This window comes from Triticum urartu, chromosome 2A (assembly GCF_056163025.1).
Source record: "Triticum urartu cultivar PI428250 chromosome 2A, HENAU_Tu73, whole genome shotgun sequence".
In the NCBI taxonomy this organism is placed as follows: Eukaryota; Viridiplantae; Streptophyta; class Magnoliopsida; order Poales; family Poaceae; genus Triticum; species Triticum urartu.
Genome location: NC_141874.1, coordinates 422,509,304 through 422,514,599, shown reverse-complemented (window position 1 = coordinate 422,514,599; position 5,296 = coordinate 422,509,304). Strand labels below are relative to the sequence as shown.

The window sequence follows — 5,296 nt, the reverse complement described above, 5'->3', positions numbered from 1 at the left end:
GAAGTATTTATAAGGAGGAGGGACGGTGCAGTGCAATTACTCAGGTGCCCCTGTCGGTTCTCATCTGAAGGACACGTGGCAAACATGCAACTTATTGAAGGTTGAGCCACGCCCCCACGCGCGCCTGGTTTGTCGGGTGGTCGTTCCGGCTTCTCTGATATTCAGGCAAAAGGGATAGAGATAATAAAAGCAAGTTTAAATGTGTATCTCTGTATCTTCAGCTGACAATGCCACAATGAAGACATTCGACACGTGTCAACAGAATGCATATGAAGAGATAGAGAGAGTTTGATGGATAAGCATAGAAAGGGTTAGGGTCCGATCACATTCCCTTAGCGCAGAAAATGGCAATTTGAAGACATAACTATAAGTGAATGCTGTAGAGGACAGAACACACACACACTATATATATATATATAGAGAGAGAGAGAGAGTGGATCTATTCTGCTAACACCTTTAAGACTCTTATTCTGCTAATAGTAAACCTTATTCTGCTAACACAATAGCTACTAACTAACCCAGGAATGAATAGGAGCGAACTACGCTGGCAAAAAAACCCCACCCCACCTTTATCCTCTCTCTCTCTCTCCCACGACTTCTCCTTCCCAGCCGGGACCTCCCCACGCCGCCGCACCAAGTCCCCCTCCCCACGTGCCGCCACACCACCTACTCCCACCCACCGCGCCGTCGGACCACCTCCTCCCTCCCGCACCGCCGCAGCACCTCCTCTGCCTCGCGCCGCCGCACCACCTTCTCCCCCAGCGTCGCCGCACCACCTTCTCCCCCAGCGCCGCCGCACCACCTTCTCCCCCGCGCCGCCGCACCACCTCCTCCCTCGTGCGCGTCGCATCACATCCTTCCCCGTAGCCAGCCACGCCGGCCACCTTCCTACGGCATCCTTGGACAGGCACCACCACCCCGAGCCCGGATCTGTGCGGTGGTGCCCCTTCCTTGCCGATGGATTCGAACCACCCTTGATCGGTGCCACGCAAGCTCCCTCCCCAAGCCCATCGCGCCGCCCGGGCCTAGCTCCTTGCAGTGCCCCTCTTGAACGCCGGCCGGCGGGATCCCTGGCTCAAGCGACACTGCAACCTCCTCAGCGCCGCCCGACACCTCTAACAGAGCCCCCGCCCCCGACCCATGCTGCTGGGTCTGGTGACCCCAGCCATGGATCCATGGATCCCGCGCCGGATCCAAGTTCAAGATGTGCCCCTCCCCCCTTCTCTCCCGCCTCTCCCCTTATTTTCAGCTCCTTTGATTTTTTTTTTGTAGCTCATTGAATTTTGTTTTGCAGCTCACTAAGATCCGTTGTGGTTCTCTTCTTCCCAACAACAGAAGATGCGGTGTGGCTACGACACGGTTGAAGTTCAGGACATCTTTTGTTGCTTTTTCATATTTTGCGAGGCGTCCATCGGCGAGCTCTCCCCCGACATGTCGTGCAACTCGCCGGTCCACATCGTGTGGTTCACCGGCCATGTGACTGTAGTGCAGTCGACCCCCTCGTGTGCGGCATGCAGCTCGGAGCAAGCGAGCATGTAGTTTAGTCCCCTGTTTGTGGTTTTTTGGCGTGTCTATTCGAATGTATCTGGTTGGGATATGATGTATTGTGTGTAAAAAAATGTTGAGAAGTTCATTTCAACAAGCATGAATGGTTCATTTTCAAGAGAAAAAATGGATTGATGCAGCCCACTTCGAGGAGTCTTGTGGTTCACTGCATTCAATAAGGAAGAAACATAGTGTCTTTATCAGATAGATGTGGCTTTGAAGCTCACTTTGTTGTCTCATGTAGTTTGTTATAGTACTCCTCCATGGTTTGCTTGGTAAATAGGAAATATATATATCTCAAAGAAGCTTGCTCTTCATTATATGTAGTTCACTTGTTCAATCCCCACGGTCCACTCGCTCGGTCTATGCACATAAAAAAATTGAGTTTGGAAAAACTTAAGCGGTTCACTTTCGGTAGTGTCACGGCCCGTTTACGGTAGTCTCGAGGTTAAATTTTTGATAGTACTGTGGTTCACCAACACTTGATATTAAGTGCACTCCACCTCGTTTGGGAAAAATTTATGTCCCACAAAAAAGAAATCATGCAATGTACTTGTTCGTCTGATGAAGTGCGGGTTAGTCTTGAGGTTCACTTTTCATAGTATTGCAGTTCACCAACGCTTAACATGAAGTTCACTCCACCTCGTTTGGGAAAATTTACGTCCCGCAAAAAAGAAATCATGCAGTGCACTTGTCCGTCTGATGAAGTGCGGGTTCTAGCCTAAAGAAGTGCGGTTTGCTACCTCGTTTGGGAAAATTTATGTCCCACAACAAATAAATGATGCAGTGCACTTCTTCGTCTGATGAAGTGTTGTTTTTAGACCAAAGTAGTGCGGTTCGTTGTCTGATGCAGTACAAACGACTATGTTGGTGTCGCGAAAAAACAGAGTGTCCGCATTTCGTTAAAATCAAAATTGCTCTTATTCCGTAAAGAATCAGATAGAGTGTTCTACATGAAAAAGTTGCGCATCATCGATATCTTTCCAACAGCGTATAATTTGAATCATTCCAATCAGCGGTTTTTTTTTGTGAAAAACGGCCGCTGCCTCTCATCATCAGCCACACGATTTTCAAAATTAACTAAAAACCGTGAGGAATCCCAAAAACATTTCAACATATGAAATTTGCGCCTCGTTCATAGCTTTCCAATGACGTATCATATGCCTCGTTTCGACAAATGGTCCAAAAACTGGAGCGAAAACACTACCGAAAATTGAAAAAAAATCAAAAAAAGAATTCCGTGATTTAGTAAATTTATAACTGCTCTTAAACCGTAGCGAATTAGAAAAAATAATAGATATGAAAAAGATGCGCCTCAACGACATCTTTCCAATGGTGTATCATTTGCTTCATTCCGATGAGCGGTTTAGAAACACACAAAAAAGTTCACTGTCATTCATCGTGAGCCGCACCGTTTTCAAACCAATGTCGAAGACAAACCAATTATGAAGATAATGCAATCATGACACCAAATGAGAATCGTTAAGATAGGTTGGTGGTGGCGTTACCCATCGTATAGGAAATATTAGACCCAGACACGACGCACAATTATCGTGGCGCTCCGAAGTCAATTTCCACATTAAAGTATTCACACTCAGAGGGTAAATCTTCATGAGTTGAAGATATATGTTACTTCGAGTGTTGCGCACCTAAGTCATCAATATGCATAAGCGTTAGGATGTGTGTCCATTCACAGGACATTCGAGGACTCTAAGATATTTAGCTCACACCGCAGCTTGCAAAACCTTTTCTCATCCAAGGGCTTCATGAAGATATATGCCAATTGCTCTTCAGTGTTGACGTGAATGATATCAATGTCTTCCTTCAACACATGATCTCTGAGAAAGTGATGAAAAATCTGAATGTGCTTTGTCTTCGAGTGCTGAACTGGGTTGTTGGCAATCTTGATGGCGCTTTCATTGTCACTGTAGAGTGGCACATGCTTCAGATGGATGCCATAGTCCTTGAGAGTTTGCTTCATCCAGAGAAGCTGAGCACAACAAGATCTAGTAGCAATGTATTCACATTCAGCAGTGGAGAGTGATACACAGTTCTGCTTCTTTGAAGACCAACAGACAGAGATCATCCAAGAAAGTGACATGTGCCGGATGTGGACTTGCGATCAACCTTGTCACTAGCATAATCAACATATGAGAATCCAACTAGATCAAACTCTGATCCCTTTGGATACCAGAATCCTAGCGTTGGGTTGTGAGCCAAATATCGGAGTATTCGCTTCACGGTGAGGTGATGCGATTCCTTTGGTGCCGCTTGGAATCGGGCACACATGCAAATGCTAAGCATTATATCTGGCCTAGATACACATAAGTACAATAAAGAACCAATCATGGAGCGGTATTACCTTTCGATCGAACTCTTTACCATTGTCGTCGGGGCCCAATTGGCCTTTGGTTGTGTAGCGATCCGACCTCAGGCGGTCAAATCTCTGTACATAAGTGTCATCCCTGGATCGGTAATGCTGACACACAGTACTCGAAGGATTTATAACAGAGTAGCAATCACACACTTATTACATCGAATGTCTCCAAAAGAGAACTTATTACAATTAATATGGCTTAAGGCCATCTAAATACGATAACAACAAAAGACTTGGAAGATAAAGTGAGTCCATCAACTCCAACGGCATAGCTGAGTGCACGACAACGACCTAGCGCACCTTACTCTTCGTCTGAAAAGTCTGCAACATGGTACGTTGCAGCCCGAAATGGGTAAACACATGGAATATGCTGGCAATGTAACATAGTAGAGCAATGAACGGAATAAATGCTATCACTACATGCATATATGGCTGGTGTAGGCTCTATGGTTATAATGTTTTTGCCATGATTAGTTTGTACACTCTACAGAGGTTTGCACACTTTTCCCCACAAGACTCGATCTCCTCTGTTGGATTTCTCGCACTACATGGTGTTTGAGAAACGGATGACCGAGACACAGTCTTTTAGAAACATTAACTCTTTACTCTGGGTGGACAGTTACACCTACTTTCCCCTACATCTGCTAGTCCACCACTGAAAGAGGTCATGCAACATACTCAACTATGCTAGAGCCCATAATAGCTTGTGGATGCACACGAAGTTTCCAGCATGAATAATCTTATGATCCCTTTGAGCCTAGGTGGCGAACCAAAAAGGACAGCACTAGTATATCCCCAGGTGCCCGCAACCAATCCACCCAGATGTGTGTTTAAGTAGCCACCTTAAGATAACCATTAATTAAATAACCTCACATCTGTCATGGATACACTCAAACCCAATCCATGTCTACGAGCATAGCATGGCAATATAAGCATCACGTAGAAGTAACTCCCAAGGGTTTGACAATAAAAGGGCAATAGGTTCTACGTCATCAACTACTTCCCAAAACCCACATGTCAAAAGATCCTACTCATGCATTGTTTGAGGATTGTAGCTAATGCATAAAAACTGGGTAATAAAGGGGTATGATCAATGTGTTACTTGCCTTGCTAATGATCCGCAAAACCTAGAGACTCGTAGTAGCACGCTGTGCACTCCGGGAATTCTATCGCAAACAAACAATAGCATACATAAGCACTCAAGCATAGGTGCAAGGGTAAAACTTCAACTGAAAAGGTTCAATTTGCAAAAAGAATCGATCCAAACAGAGCTACGGAACAGAAACTACGATCAAAAGAACTTCGTAAACAAATGCTTGAAACCAAATTTTAATTTGTCAAAACCATGTTAAAGTTGATTAAACAGAAATAGGG

General features: G+C 45.2%; 1 long non-coding RNA gene across 1 annotated transcript; it reads left to right on the top strand.

Annotated features, from left to right (window-relative positions):
* Window positions 1-505: 505 nt before the first annotated feature.
* Window positions 506-1,689, top strand: LOC125541593 (uncharacterized). The gene is made up of 2 exons (XR_007297597.2): window positions 506-1,206; window positions 1,295-1,689. It is a non-coding gene; the product is annotated as an uncharacterized LOC125541593 (long non-coding RNA).
* Window positions 1,690-5,296: the final 3,607 nt, after the last annotated feature.